Here is a 15,270-nt window from a genome sequence, read left to right as displayed (position 1 = left end):
TAGAAATAGTACTCTAGTTTACCTCACCATAGCCCTGCAACCTAGGGAATTTGACAGGTGGGTAACCTGGGACCCAGAGAGGCTTTAAACCCAGAATGGATTTACTTGGTGTAACCGTCAAAAGTCCATCCACAACATGATCCCTTGTACACTTCAGCCCTGGAAAGGAGGTAGGAATAATTATTGTATGTCTGACAAAACCCCCAGAGAAGCTTATTTATTCCTGCCACATAGTTAATCAGAGACAGAACAAGCACGTACACCTAGAATCCTGAATTCCTTTTCTACCTTCTCTCGCAACTTCCCACAAACTCAAAGCGCTTCCTGGTGGCAGGTCTGCTCTTTGCTGCTACTGCAACCCCATTAGGTAGGGACACTTGCTGCTGCTTGGCTTCCCCTCGCCCGCAGGATCTCTCTTCTGTGTTTGAGAATCACCGCTGATGGCAATATCTCTCTGTTCCACTCACAGCTGAGCTGGGATCCGCCGATCAGACACAACCCTCCTACGACTTTAGATGGAGAGCTAGTGATGTCAAGGAGCAGGGAGACTTCATTTTGGCAGTGACAGAGGTGACCCCTACAAACATCCACTCTCCAGGGGCAGCAGAGACACTGAATCCAGCTGTAGCATCCAGCTGCCAGTGACAGCCAGGGGTGACCTCTCCAGTATCTTGTGTTTCGACTAGATTCTGAGGGTTCACTTTCCTTGGTTCTTGTCTCTTTGCTGAGCAGGGTTCCCCAGCTTCCCCAGGGGTTTTATGGGCAGTCCAGTATCTTATTGATATATTTCAAAATCAAAACACTTTCAGTTGCTTGCCCTAGAGACTCCAACTGACCTATACCCCCTGAGTTTCTGGCTCCACGAATGAAAATTTGGCTGGCATCTTTGGAACAGCAAGCGGGAGGAATGTCAGCAGTCAACTTGGGTGTGGGGGCCTCAGGGTTGGTGTCGGGTGGGGGGCTTGCCCTGGCCACACAGCTGTCATTTCAGGTAGAGAAAGGGCAGGCTGGCATCGCAGCAGAGTGTCAGCAGGCTGCCGTCATGCGGGGCTTTCTGCGCCTGCTCTCTGCCTCCCCAGCCAAGTTCCCCCGGCTGCCCTGAAGATGCCACTGTTGCCCTTCTGCTTGCGGATCCGAGCGCCCAACAGAGGCTGTCAGCACACCGGCTTCTCGCCTGGGCGCAGGGGGCCTCTGGGGGCTGCGCGAACTGTGTGTCGGACTCTTCCCTCTCCACGGCCCCTTTCCCAGCCCCTCTGCATGGATGTGGCAGTGAGGCTTTCTTCTTCCTCCGCTTCTTGCTTCGTGGCTCCAACAAAACCAGGATGTGGGCAGGGAGTTCAGCTCCAGCAGCTGGGCAAGGCACTGGGCTGGGAGCCAGGGCTGAGATGTGAAAGAGTCTTTTTTTTTCTTCTTCGAGGAAGCACACAAGTAGAAGGTTCCTCCTTATTTTATTGCCATCTTTTTTTAAAAAAACTTACTGTTTTATACTAGAATAGAGCCGATTAACAATGCTGTGATAGTTTCGGGTGCGTAGCTGAGTGACTCAGCCATACATAGATGCGTATCCATTCTCCCCCAAACTCCCCTCCCATCCACGCTGCTCCATACCACTGAGCAGAGTTCCCTCTGCTATACGGTAGGTCATCTATTTTAAATATAGCAGTGTGTACATGTCCATCCCAAATTCCCTAACTATCCCTTCCCCCAGCCTCCTCCCCCAACCATAAGTTCATTCTCTAAGTCTATGAGTCTGTTTCTGTATTCTAAATAAATTTATTTGTATCATTTCATTTTATATTGCACATATAAGGGACATCCTATGATATTTCAGCTTCTCTGTCTGACTTACTTCACTCAGTATTTTGCCATCTTTTAATTTTTGTTTACAGATGACTGCATGTGTGTATGTGTATCTTGTGGCAACCCTTTTTTTGTTGTTGTTAACTTAAAAAATACATTTATTTATTTTTGGTTGCACTGGGTCTTTGGGTCTTTGCTGCTGCGCGTGCGCATGGGCTTTCCCTAGTTGGGTCGAGTGGAGGCTGCTCTTTGCGGCGTGTGGTTTCCCACTGCAGCGGCTTCTCTTATTGTGGAGCATGGGCTCAATGGTTGTGGTGCACATGCCTTTTTGCTCCATGGCATGCGGAATCTTCCCAGACCTGGGATCAAACCCGTGACCCCGCATTGGCAGGCATAGTGTGGCAACTCCTGATGACAAATTTTTCTCCTTTCTCCTTAAATCTTCTGGGGTAGAATTTTAAGCATCCAGTGTTTTAAGTTCAAGAGATGACGTTTAGATCACCCTGGGCTCCTGAAATCAAACCTAGCATTGTGCCGATTATAATAGCTGTCATTTCAAGCCCCGCTTCAGCACTTGGCATGTCTTATGTTTAATTCTCACAGTACTTCTACAGCGTAGCTCGTCTTCCACTCACCTGATTGTAAAACAGGGTTTCATCAGCAGCGAGGCACCTGTCCGAGATGACACAGGCAGTCGGAGGTCAAGTCAGTCTTCAGATCTCAGTTAGTCTGACTCTGTGGTCCTTGATCTTTGTCACATTACTAGCTTCAAAGAAAAATTCAGAACATCAAAAGCCAGAAGAACCAGACAATTCCGAAGCAAAATTCAGACAGCACTGGCACCGCCTCCTGCCCTTTGCCCAGCAGTGAGGGTCTGCAGGTTCAGGCGGGTGCAGGCCCCAGGCTGGAGTGGGCTCCAGTGATGCGGGAGCCAGTGACCCCGGGCGGCCATGCCCGGGGGCCCGGTTGTCTGCGTGCTGGAGGGCTGTCTTTGAAAACCGGGAACATGTTCTGACATTTTCCCTTTCTCTGGGCCCGTCAGCACTCTTATCTCACTCAGAACATTGAGGAGGCAGGTTTCTCCTTCCTTTTAAATAGAAATATAGCAAGCCAGCCAGCATCATGCCTAAAATAGAAGGGTTTTTAAAAACAGATTTTTGCAGATCCCACATGTTCTCCTTCATTTATGCATTGTGTGGTCTCGCGTCTGGACCTTGGCTCCCTGATGAAAGGATTCAATAAATATATGCAAAATGAGTGAATAGCGTCCTACCTATATGTCGCGTAGACACCAAGTGTCTGCCCAAAGGCCACCCTGGGAAAGGCAGAAGGGGCTTCTGTCATCAGTCACCTGATAGCTGAAATACCAAAAGCAGTAAGACGGTTCTGACCTGTATCACACCCACTTCAATGCCTCATTTCAGCACCTCTTCTTTTTTTTAAGATTTTTTTGATGTGGACCAAAGTCTTTACTGAATTTGTTATAATACTGTTTCTGTTTTTAAAAAAAAACATTTATTTCTTTAGGCCGCTCAGGTCTTAGCTGTGGCACGTGGGCTCACTGGTTGTGGTCTGTGGGCTTACTTGCCCAGTGGCAATGGGATCCTCGTTGCCTGACCAGGGATCAAACCCGAGTCCCCCGAAGTGCATGGTGCATTCCTAACCGGTGGACCAGCAGGAAAGTCCCTGTCTCTGTTTTTAACAACAAAGCTAGGAGAAATGGAAAAGGAGAAAGCAAGAAGGGAAAAGGAAAAAAGGAGAGGGATCTGACAGCAAATGAACAGATAGCAAAGAAAAGAAAGGGAAATTTGTTCTGGTAAAGGATCGATTGTGTTGATCACAGGAGTGTCTGGGGCGGGACAGAAGATCCAGTCACGAACCACTTCCTGCGGTGATGGAGACATTGGGTGTTTGCCCTTGGCTGACATTCTAGTAGGGTAAGAATGCCTCCCACAGTCGTCTTAACATCTCTGTGTCAATGTTTATCAGCCTGTGTCAACTGGAGGTGACATTTGTCGTGGGAGGGATGGTTATTTGACTTAACTGTTTGCAGATACCGGAGACCCTGCCTTCAACAAATAGCCAGGCAGGCATCACATTTGATGAAGACAGCCTGGACGTCTGGACTGCCCATGAACTCAACACCTTCACTAGAAAAGGAGATATCAAAAATCCCACTTCAAACATTAGTTTGGACCCTTAATTAGTGTGTATTTGAGCGCCTGCTATGTTAACTAGCTCTGTTGATGTAATGGAGGATCGAAGAGATATTTGATGAACAGTCAATGATCCTGTAACAATCTCTCATTTCTCTTTTTTAAACTTTTAATTTTGTATTGGAGTAAAGACCGTTAACAATGTTGTGAGTTTCAGGTGGGCAGTGAAGGGACACAGCCATACATACATGTATCCATTCTCCCGCAAACTCCCCTCCCACCCAGGTTGCCCCATAACATTGAGCAGAGTTCCCTGTGCCGTACAGTAGGTCCTTGTTGGGTCTCCATTTAATTTTTTATTTATTTGCTTTTTAAAGTTTATTTATTTTAATTGGAGGATAATTACTTTACAACACTGTGATGGTTTTTGCTATGCATCAGCCAACATGAATCAGCCACAGATGTGTGTCCCCCCGTCCTGAATCCCCCCTCACCTCCCTCCCCACCCTTATCCATTTTAAATATAGCAGTGTGCACATGTCTATCCCAGACTCCCTAACTATCCCTTCCCCACATTCTTCCCCGCTCCTCCCCAGCAACCATAAGTTCGTTCTCTAAGTCTGTCTCACTTGAAGCGTCCTGCACTCTCTTCCTTGCTCCACTGTTCCACTCTGGCTGATGAGCTTTCTCACTTGTATGGAGAAGACGAAAGTAATCAGGAAGGTCCTCAAGTTAAGTCCCCTAAATTCAACTCTGGATCTCACCCCTCCCACCTCTCAAGGAGCTCACTCTCTTCTCTCTCCTCCATAATTTTCTCCTTCTCAGCGGGATGGTTTCCATCATGTCAAAAATACTCCCTAGCGTCTCCCGTCTTATAAAAATGCTCCTTTGTCTTCCAGGCTCCTTCCAGCGCGCCCACCTCTCGCCCCATCACAATGAAACGTTTTGACCTTTGGTAATTGCTGTCTCTACAAGATGCCCCCAGTTCTCTTCTCCAACTCCATCCCTTAGGACTCCTTGCATTACCGTTGCGTCCACTGAAAACTCCATCCCTTAGGACTCCTTGCATTACCGTTGCGTCCACTGAAAGACCGCCCTCCCCATCTTGTCAGTCTCAGTCTCAGCACTCACTCCATTTCTGGACCTTTCCGCAGCCTTCAGCATGGCTGACCCACCCCTTATTGACACAGTTGCCTTTTTTTTAAATTGGAGGATAATTGCTTTACAATATTGTGTTAGTGGCTGCCGTACGTCAACATAAATCAGCCATAGGTACACATATGTCCCCTCCCTCTTGAACCTCCCTTCCACCTCCCTCCCCATCCCTCTCCTCTAGGTTGTGCCACAGTACTGGGTTTGAGCTCCCTGCATCATACAGCAAATTTTGCAGCACTATTTACAATAGCTAGAACATGGAAGCAACCTAGATGTTCATCGACAGATGAATGGATAAAGAAGTTTTGCATATATACAACAGAATATTACTCAGTCATAAAAAGGAATGCATTTGAGTCAGTTCTGTTGAGGTGGGTGAACCTAGAGCCTATTACACACAGTGGCCTTTCGACTGCTGTCAAGACAGCCTCTTCCATCACTAGGCACTTCTTCTTAATCTCTTTTGCTGGCTCTTCTTGCTTTGCGTGACTTCGTAACGTTGGAGGGGTCCAGGCTCAAGCCTTAGTGCTGGTCCCTCCTCAGTCTGCAGTGCCTGACTAGGTGACTCCATCCTGCCCAGGCCCTAAAGACTCAGAGGGTCACCCCAAGGGTTCAGGTGGGAATTACGATGGCGGTGCAAGTGTAGAGAAGGGGAAAGCTGTTTGCAGATAACTCCTGCATTTGTTCCTTCAGCCCAGGGCTCCTGGATGATGCATCTAGCTGCCTCCTTAGACTCTTCACTTGGGTGCCTAAGAGACATCTCAAATCCATTATGTCCAAGTAATCATTCTCTTCCAGCCACCCTTCCTATTCTCTTCTCCGAGCCAACCCTATCTCAGAAAATGGCACCACTGAGTTATTCATGCCCAAACCCCAGGAATAATCCTCCATGCTTCTCTCTGTCCACACCCAATCCATTTTCCAATCCTGTAGACTCTTCCTCCAAAATAGGGGTTGACGAACTTTGGCTATGAAGTCAGAGAGTTAATGGGCTTTGCAGGCGCTGAGATCTCTGTAAGAACTGTTCAGCAAGGCCACCGTAGCAGGAAGTCAGCAGTAGACAGTAGGTAAGTGAACGGGCGTGGCTGTGTTCCAAGAACACGTCATTTACAGAAGCAAGCCGGGGGCCAGTGTTGGCCCATAATTTGCTAATCCCTGATGCGGGGTATATCCCTGGCCTTTTCCATTTCCACTGTTACTACCAGAGACCAAGTCATCAGTTTCTCATCTGAGCCACTTAGATTGCTTTCTCTTTTGTTGGTGGGAGCTTAGTTCCCACACCTGGGATTGAACGCACGCCCCCTGCACTGGAAGCATGAGTCATAACCATCAGACCACTAGGGAAGTCCTTCGGATCACCTTCTAGCTCCCCTGTCTCTACTCCTGTCCCCTTAGTAACTGTCTTCGTTCTGAAAGCAGCTGCATCTTTCAAAAATGTGACCCAGGCCCGGGTGTCCCCTGCTTCAACCCTCCTGGGGCTTCTCCCTTTCTGGGCAAGTTCCAGCTCCTAGCAGAGGCCATCCGGACCCTGCGTGACTGGCGCACCTCAGCCCGCTCTTCCCTCTCGTGCCAGTCCAGCCTCACTGGCGTCCTTTCTGTGTCATAAAGAAGGCTTGACTCACCCCTCTCTGAGGCTTTCACTCCGTCTGTTTGTTTCATCAGATCTTCACGTGGGGTCACCTCCTCTGAGAAGACTGCCCGGGTCACCCCAACTTAAAGTAGGAAGCGTTAGCATTTATAAAGGACTTTTTATATGTCAGCCACTGTTAGAAACAGTGCCTCATGAACTGCCTTATTCAATTCTCACACAAAACCCCCTAAACTAGGTCCTGTTCTTATCTCTACTTTATTGAAGGGGAAGTTGGGGCCAAGAGAGATTATATCATTTCCCCCAAATGATTGAGGAAGTGGCAGAGCTGATATAAACCAGGCTATCTGGCTCTGGGGCCACGACCTTAGCATCGCTCTTTACTGTCTATGTATCCCATTTATCATAACGTTTGTTGCTGTGTTGTGATACATGTTCATTTATTTATGCATCTGTTTGTCGCGTGTCTCCCTTTCAACTTGGAGCAGAGATCTGATCTGTCTTTTGTCTTATCAAATTCTCAGTTTCTAGACCACTACACACGGTACTGTGTCTGACACACAGCAGACACTCACGATTTGTTGAATGTGTGAAAAATAATTTAACTTTGTAGTAATTTATTAGTATGCTGACGAGTCTATAAGCATTCAAAATATACCTTATCTTAGAATTCCTATGAAAGAAAGAAAGAAATTCCTATGAATTCAACATTTTTGCAATTGGAGTAATGAATCTAAATGGTTAGATTCATTACTCCAATTGCAAAAATGTTGAATTCATTCGTAATCTGCTCAGGCCTCCCCTTACCCCCAGAAAATGTGAATTCTTTGGGCTTTTAAATGTTACTTATGAAATGAGAAGAGCCTTGTGGTCATTTTCACCTTCTTATTCCTTTCCCCGTTGCTTCTGGGCTGTGTACTCTAGGACAGCAATCCTGAGGGTCAGGATAAGTTCAAGGGAAGGTGGTCCCTTCCAGTGTGGTTGAATGTTTTCAACTGAAGGACACATCTGTAAGAGAAGCTTTTTTATTACAGTGGCTCAGCAGTTGAGAATCTGCCTGCAATGCAGGAGAGGCCGGTTTGCTCCCTGGATCGGGAAGATCCTCTTCAGAAGGAAATGGCAACTCACCCTAGGATTCTTGCCTGGGAAATCCCATGGACAGAGGAGCCCGGTGGGCCACAGTCCATGGGGTCGCGAAAGAGTCAGGCGTGACTTAGCAACCGAACAACAACAACACGTTATTTCAGTAATCCTGCCCTCACCAGTATTCTCGCGTGGGAAATCCCACGGACGGAGGAGCCTGGCAGGCTATAGTCCATGGGGTCGCAGAGAGTCGGACACGACTGAGCAGCTTCAGTTCGCCCTCACCTTGCTTAGAGAAGTCTGTGGCCTCCCAGGCACCCATAGCTGCCACCTGAGAATATTTGACTGTAATGATGAAAGAAGGGGTTTCCTCTTGGATACAGCATAATTGGAGAAGTAACTTGGGAGGAAGCAGTTGTCAAGTCTCCCTCTCCTGGGGATGAACCATTGGCAGGACCCTGTCTTATCCTGGGACTCACGTGTCAGTTAATGAGGACTTAGAGCACGAAGAGTTCAAAGACGCCGGCGGGGAAATCAGATCGCCGAGCAAACTGCCGTTTCAGGAGGCGTGCTTGCCGGAAGCCTTGTCTCTCCTGGACTGTGGACTTTGTTTGCTTCTGTTGTATTTTAAGCTCTACCAGGTAAATCAGAGACATAAACCTGCTTGGCCTGAGGCTGGGTGGTCAAAGACCCTGAGTTCTTAAGACTTGGGAAAATTTGCTCTTTGAGTGTCTGCAAATAGAGTCTGGGGGAGAATGCCAGCACTTGGCTAAAATGTATTGAATCTTCTTTTGATAGGCTTTTGGTACAGGTGCGGATCGTGGAAGTGTGTGCTACTTGACATTTGAATTTGAAAGGCCGTGCCGACGAGTTTATGTCTTGCAAAAGAGGCGCGTCGTCTGCCCAAAGCAGAATCTCTGGGTGTTGACCAACTGGCATCCTGTATGAGCGGGTGGAGCTCTAATCCTGCATCCCGTTTGCTGCTCCCGAGCTGTCCAGGGGTTATTTTCTGAAAATCCAGTTTATCCTCTTAGAATTTGCTGATTTTAAAAAATATATTTAAAAAATATATTTATTTATTTGGCTGTGCCACGTGGGATCTTCCATCTTCATTGCAGCCTGTGGGACTTCTAGTTGCAGCTTTCAAACTCTTGGTTGTGGCACATGGGATCTAGTTCCCCCGACCAGGGATTGAACCCAGGCCCCCTGTATTGGGAGTGTGGAGTCTTAGCCACTCGACCACCAGGGAAGTCCCTATCCTCCTAGAATTTAGCGAGTGCTTTTAACTCCGGAAGGCCCCCAGGGCCCCTCGTTATGCCAGTCGGCACCTTGGTGAGGCATGAGGTAAGGGTAGGGGTGGGTCCGGGGATCCAGCGGAGGGTAGCTCAGGTGGTTTGCTCACCTCCCTGTGGTGCAGTGTGCAGGGGGCATGCGCGGTACCCTGGTTTTGCCCTGGGCTCTTCAAAAGTGGCAGTTGGGTTTTTGGTCTTTTTGTATCTCATTGTTCATAATTTTGCCCCAATTGCACGCATGCAGTTATTTTTAGTCTGCTGTCGTTTCTTTGTATTTTGTTGCTCGAGGAAATGTGTGTCCGGGTGTAAGTCTTATAGCAAAGGGTCCCAGGTCCCAGCCTGTCTCAGGAGAGGAGCAAAGGGGTGTAATAGGATTCTGCCTGTGGGCGAATGACATCGCAGGCACAGCTCCTGGTCCCGCCTCCCCCGTGGCGTCAGCTCTCAGGGGCTCTCCCAGCCTCCCCCGTTTCAGTGTCGGGCTGGTGACTGTCTTCCACGTTTGCCTGGACTCCGGGCTCCTCATCCAGCTCTCTCCCCGGCCCCGTCCCTGTGTGTGCAGCTCCTTCCATTACATTCGTTTTAGTTAAGCCCCTCTGAGTGTGCCATCTGTTTCCAGCTGGACTGTGTGCCATGCAGATGGTTATAGACGCCGGATTAGCGACGTGACTCCCCCGCCCCGTTAGCACCAGGCCCCAGCCCAGCCCCCATGTCACCCCGGGGGAAGGACGAACAGCTCAGCAGTTTAGAACACGCCGTGCGCCCAAAGTTTCTGCAACACCTGGACAACACGAGCCCCTGTTTAGGAAGAGGAGACCTCGTATCCCCTGTCTGTTCGGGTGCAGACAGGTTGAGGCTTAGCAGAGCAGGAAAGCCCTCTAGGCAAGAACACTGTGTGGACAGAAATCGTTTAGCGCCTTGCTGGGCAGTGCATAATCCACTTACTTTTCTGTGCAGGACTTGCTTTATTTTGCATCATGCAGTCAGTTATGTCAGGGCCAGCTGAGTTTTTCTAATGGCAGGATCAGAAGCCATGGTTTAATATTAGCCAATCTGGAAAATGTTCGGTGGTTTAATGACCCAGAAGTTTCTGGTCTTTTCTTGCTGAAAGGAAAGGCGAGGGGAATTTCACGTTTATTGGACACCCCTCCGTACCTGGTAATGTGATAAATTATCTGCACTATCTCCTTTCAGCCAGTCTTTATACAGCTCTGTCTCGTAGGTAGTGCGATCCCAGTTTTGCAGACAGGAAAGTAGGGGTTTGGGAATGTCACGAGCTCCAGGTCACACCTCCCATAAGTCAAAGTGCAATGGTATGGTTAACAAATCGGGTTCTGGGCGAGGGATGTAAGTCTGCTCTGCCTCGGTTTCCTCATCTGTAGAATGGGGGTAACAGTTGGGCCTACTTCATAGAGCTCTTGTGGCAATTGAATACAGTGGTGAATATAAAGTGCTTAGAACAGGACTCCAAAAGGGAGCGCATCGTGAGCCCTCCAAAAGTTAGCTAATTTCCTTTTCTGATTTTAACAGTCTAACTCATATATAAGACTGTTTTAAGCACCTGGAAATTTTTGTAATGTTTTGATTTTGAGTGAAAGACATGATGAGAAGATGATAGAAAGTCATTTTCTTTAACCTGATTTCAAAACTCTTGACATTTCTCTGTCATCAGTCTGGTACTGGCAAATCTGACATGTCTTTATGACATTCTTAGAGCATCCCTTTGGTCGTCTGCTTTACCGTGACTTTGTCATGCTACTTAAACTATTTTACAAAATCTGGAAGAAATCAGATGGGGCTGTTAAAAAGTCATTGTACTAAATGGGACTTTTTAAAAGATTTTTTTTTTTTTGAAGTGGACCATTTTAAAAGTCTTTATTGAATTTGTTACAATATTGCTTCTGTTGTTTGTGTTCTGGTTTTTTGGCCCCTGAGGCATGTGGGGTCTTAGCTCCCTGACCAGGAATTGAACCCACACCCCTTGCACTGGAAGGATAAGTCCCAACCACTGGACCGCCAAGGAAGACCTGGTTGTCTGTTTTTAAGCCCTGATTTTTTTTTCTTTTTTCTTTTGCTATCAGGCAAATAATGGCTAAGACATCTAGAGAACGTCTTGAATGCTTTTCACTGGGCTGGGAGTTCTAAGACAAATTGTAAAATTCTAAAGTTTCCAGTTCCCCATTTTAGGTGGGTTGTGTTAGCTAGAACTCTGGTTCATTCTCCTGAATCTGTGGGATCTTTTTCAGAAGTAGGCAGGAACCGAGCTGAGTCCACATGGCTGGCCTCATGAACAGACTTCGCCCTGTGTTCCTTCACTGAGAGTGTGATTTCTTGTGGAGGTGGTTTCTGAAACAGTACACTTGCAAAAATAAATAAAGTCACTAAAAAAAAAATGTTTACTTCTTGGTTTCTAGTATATACCATCAATTATAACAGTGAAGATTGAAGTAAATTTATTTGACAGAAGCTCACACAATTACAAAGGCTGGTGCAGCTTATTTGAAAACATAAGCAACATTAGCTATTTCGTCTAAATCCTGAGCACATAGGAATGACATATTAGCAAAAATATACCAAGATACCATGATAGTAGTAACAATTTCTGGCTTCAGCACACACCTATTCTCCACATATTATAAAGAAGTTCTTGCACTGTTTTGAAAGTTCTAGGACCCGCAACAGATTTCCCAACCTGGGGATGGGGCAAAGGGACTGAGAACCCCCCGGGAATTTGACTTTGGAGGCCAGTGGGATTTGATTACAGAACTTCCACAGGACTGGGGAAACAGACTCTTGGAGGGCACAAACAAAGCCTTGTGCACACCAGGACCCCAGAGAAAGGAGCAGTGACTTCACAAGAGACTGAGCCAGACACGCCTGTGGGTGTCCAGGAGTCTCTGGCGGAGGCATGGGTCCACAGTGGCCTGCCGTGGGGTCAGGGGCACTGAATACAACAGTGCATGCAAAAGTCCTTTTGAAGGAGGTTGCCATTACCCCTACCATAGTCTGGCCTCAGGCCCAACTACAGGGAGGGAACACAGCCCCACCCATCAACAGAAAATTGGATTAAAAGATTTACTGAGCTTGGTCCCACCCATCAGAGCAAGACCCAGATTCCTCCACAGCCAGTTCTTCCCATCAGGAAGCTGCCACAAGCCTCTTATCCTTCTCCATCAGAGGGCAGACAGAATGGAAATCACAATTACAGAAAACTAACCGAACTGATCACTTGGATGACAGCCTTGTCTAACTCAATGAGCCATGCCGTGTAAGGTCACCCAAGATGGACCGCATGGTGAGAGTTCTGACAAAATGTGGTCCACTGGAGAAGGGAATGACAAACCACTTCAGTATCCTTGCCCTGAGAACCCCATGAACAGTATGAAAAGGCGAAAAAAAAAAAAAAAAAAAACACCCAACACAGCACATAGTTAAAACCCTTTTTACCTTCGAGGTTGCTGGAGGCGTTTTCTGGGTGTCCCAGGTTTCCTGGTATGGGTAGAGCATGAAAGGAGAAAGAAAACTCCTTTAAGCCTTCACAGATGGGGATGGAAAGGAGCCCGAAGCCTCCCATTACCTCCAGCACCTTCAGAAAGGGGGAGCCAGGAACGATGCCGGGACCACTCAAAACAGCAGACGAGGAGGGCGAAATGCATTCGAGAGCGAGTGTGAAGAGCCTTCAGTCTCCTCTGCTGATGATTGATCTGCTGTTTATAAAAACCCGCTGTTGTTTATGGTGCGTGACAGCTGGAGAAGGCTGGATAGAGTGACTCTGGAACAAGGAGTGAGGATGACTATGAGGAACACACCTCAGACTAGACTGTCTTCAGCGAGCTCTGAAAGCACCACTCACTCCGCACTCTGCTCTTAGTGAGACGGTTCTCGGCTCTTGGAAACTTGAATGGAGACCCTTCCTGGGGAAAAGGCTTTCAGATCATCATGGGGAGTTGAATCGTTCCTTTTCCTCGGGATCAGCTGGGGAGAGTGGCGGCCCTGTGGGGCTGGACCTGGCTGATTTCCTCCTCCAAACACATCGTCCTTAGCAGGTTGTTCTAACTGGAAACCTTTTCCTCCTACTCCACGAGCTGTTAATAAACTGCTTCTGTCTGAGACAACACCAAGATAGGAAGGCTGGAGAGATGGAGAAGAGGCATGAGCGAGGCTGATACCCACAAGGGTTCTTGGCCTCCTTAATCAATAGAAATTGATCATAAACCAGACAGCAAATTCAGACAAGGCTCTATTGGGGCCCCTGCTATAGTAGAAGCGAGAACAACAGGGCCCCTTGCTTACTCCCCAAAGCTAGCTTGTTCCTTATATGGGGTGAGGGTAGGGGGTGTGTTCAGGGCGTCAGGCTGGAGGGGTGGCTTTGGGGTGTGTCCACCCCTCTGTGTGCGCAGGACACGTTCCCTTGCTTTTGCTCTTGACACCCACTGTTTGCTCCTGGCTCTTCAGAAGTGACAGCAGGGATTTTTTGGGGTCTTTTCGTATCTTTGGTCCATAATTTTGCCCCACCTGTGCATACACACAGTTGTTTTTAGTCCCACACGGTTTCTTCGTATTTTGTTGCTGGAGGAGAGGTGCTTCTCGGTGTAAGCACTGCAGCAAAGGATCTCAGATCTCAGGATGACTCTGGACTAGAGCTGTCGCGTCTAAGATCGAGGAGGAATGGGGTTTCCTTGTTGCAAAGACAGTCCCTGCGCCACACGGCATGCCTGAGGATGTGACCGGTGCCACCTGAAACGCCGGAGCAAGCAGAGGGGGTCGTGTGAGGGTACAGGAGGGAAGGACCGTGAAACAGCTGAGGTCTGTCACCTCCCAGAGGAGCTGTAATGAATAATACAGCACCATCCACTTGGGAGAGCTATTTGGGAGACTGTTTTGTTTTATTCTTTTAGCTGATGAATCATTTATTCAAACAAGGCAAAGACATCTCCACATTGTTTCCTTCTCTACAGAAAGTGGAACGTTTTAAATAGATGACTTTCTCTCTTTTTCAACAGAACTTTCTTCAATCTGGTCCCAGGAACTGTTTTTCATTTTAGGATTTACAAATAGTAACACATATGCACCCATTACAGCCAAAACAGCATGCTTGAATTTCGGATCGTCCTTCATTATTACAGTGACTCTACCGACATATGGAGAAAACCCTCCAGCTCTCCCCACCACGTCCTTCTGTTCAGGCCAGTTCTGGTCTTCCTGGGACAAGCCTCTGTCATCAACTTCCTCGTTCTCTGTTTTAGTCAGAAATTTGACGTCTCCATTATCTTTTTCATGAACTTCGATTACTCTGGGAACTATTGGAAGTAGGAGACTAATCTTCAAAAAAAAAAAAAAAAAGCAAGAAAGCATTGTAAGTGGAAGCCAGATTGAGTCTTAATCCAGTCTGAGCCTTTGCTCTAGAAGTGTCTAGACTTTAAAGTGGCAGTGCAGCTGGAACTAAGCTAACTCTAAATCATCTTGAGAATGAGCCCTGGAGACTCCTGTTCATCAACGAAGGCTCTAAGAACATGCTGTTCCCATCACATACTGAAAGAGAGTGAAAGTTGCTCAGTCATATCTGACTCTCTATGACCCCGTGGACTATAGCCCACCAGGCTCCTCTGTCCATGGAATTCTCCAGGCAAGAATACTGAAGTGGGTTGCCATGCCTTCCTCCAGGGATCTTCCTGACCAAGGGATCGAATGCAGGTCTCCTGCATTACAGGCAGACTTTTTACCATTTGAGCCACTCAGTTCATCAAGGAAGGCTCTAAAAAGATGCTCTTCTCCGTCACATACTGGCTGGTCTTTAAAAATGCATGGGATGAGGGGCTTCCCTGGCGGTCCCATGCTTCCAGTTAAGATCCCATGCTTCCAGTGGAGGGGGTGGGTTTGATTCCTGGTCAGGGAAGTAAGATCCCACACGCTGCATGCCCCTCCCTTCCACCCCCTCCCCCGGCCAAAAAAGAAAATGCACAAATGCACAGGATGGGCTGATGCAGGTGTCTCGAGCTGTGAAAATGGACGGGGTGGAACAGTGGGTGAAGGGAGGACTTCTTTTATCTTGAAGACATGCTTTTGTGGAGGTGCATTCACGGTTGAGAAAGAGAACTGTGATTCATTCTCTTGGTGGCCGAGCATCTCAATTTCGCTCAGATTTATATTAGGAAGCTGGCACGGTGGGCGGGGTGGTGGTGGTTTTGGTTGATGTGCG

General features: G+C 47.7%; 2 long non-coding RNA genes across 2 annotated transcripts in view; both read left to right on the top strand.

Moving 5' to 3' along the window:
• LOC147350983 (uncharacterized) overlaps positions 1-15,270 on the top strand; it is a 75,940-nt gene that overhangs the window by 1,994 nt on the left and 58,676 nt on the right. The window lies entirely within an intron of this gene.
• Positions 3,639-4,160, top strand: LOC147350985 (uncharacterized). Its single transcript, XR_015147128.1, has 2 exons — positions 3,639-3,737; positions 3,854-4,160. It is a non-coding gene; the product is annotated as an uncharacterized LOC147350985 (long non-coding RNA).

This window comes from Bos grunniens, chromosome 19, assembly GCF_055505025.1.
Source record: "Bos grunniens cultivar Pamir isolate PY7600 chromosome 19, Bosgru_T2T1.0, whole genome shotgun sequence".
NCBI lineage: Eukaryota > Metazoa > Chordata > Mammalia > Artiodactyla > Bovidae > Bos > Bos grunniens.
Note: the sequence above shows the minus strand (reverse complement) of the source record. Positions and strands in the feature narration are given on the sequence as shown.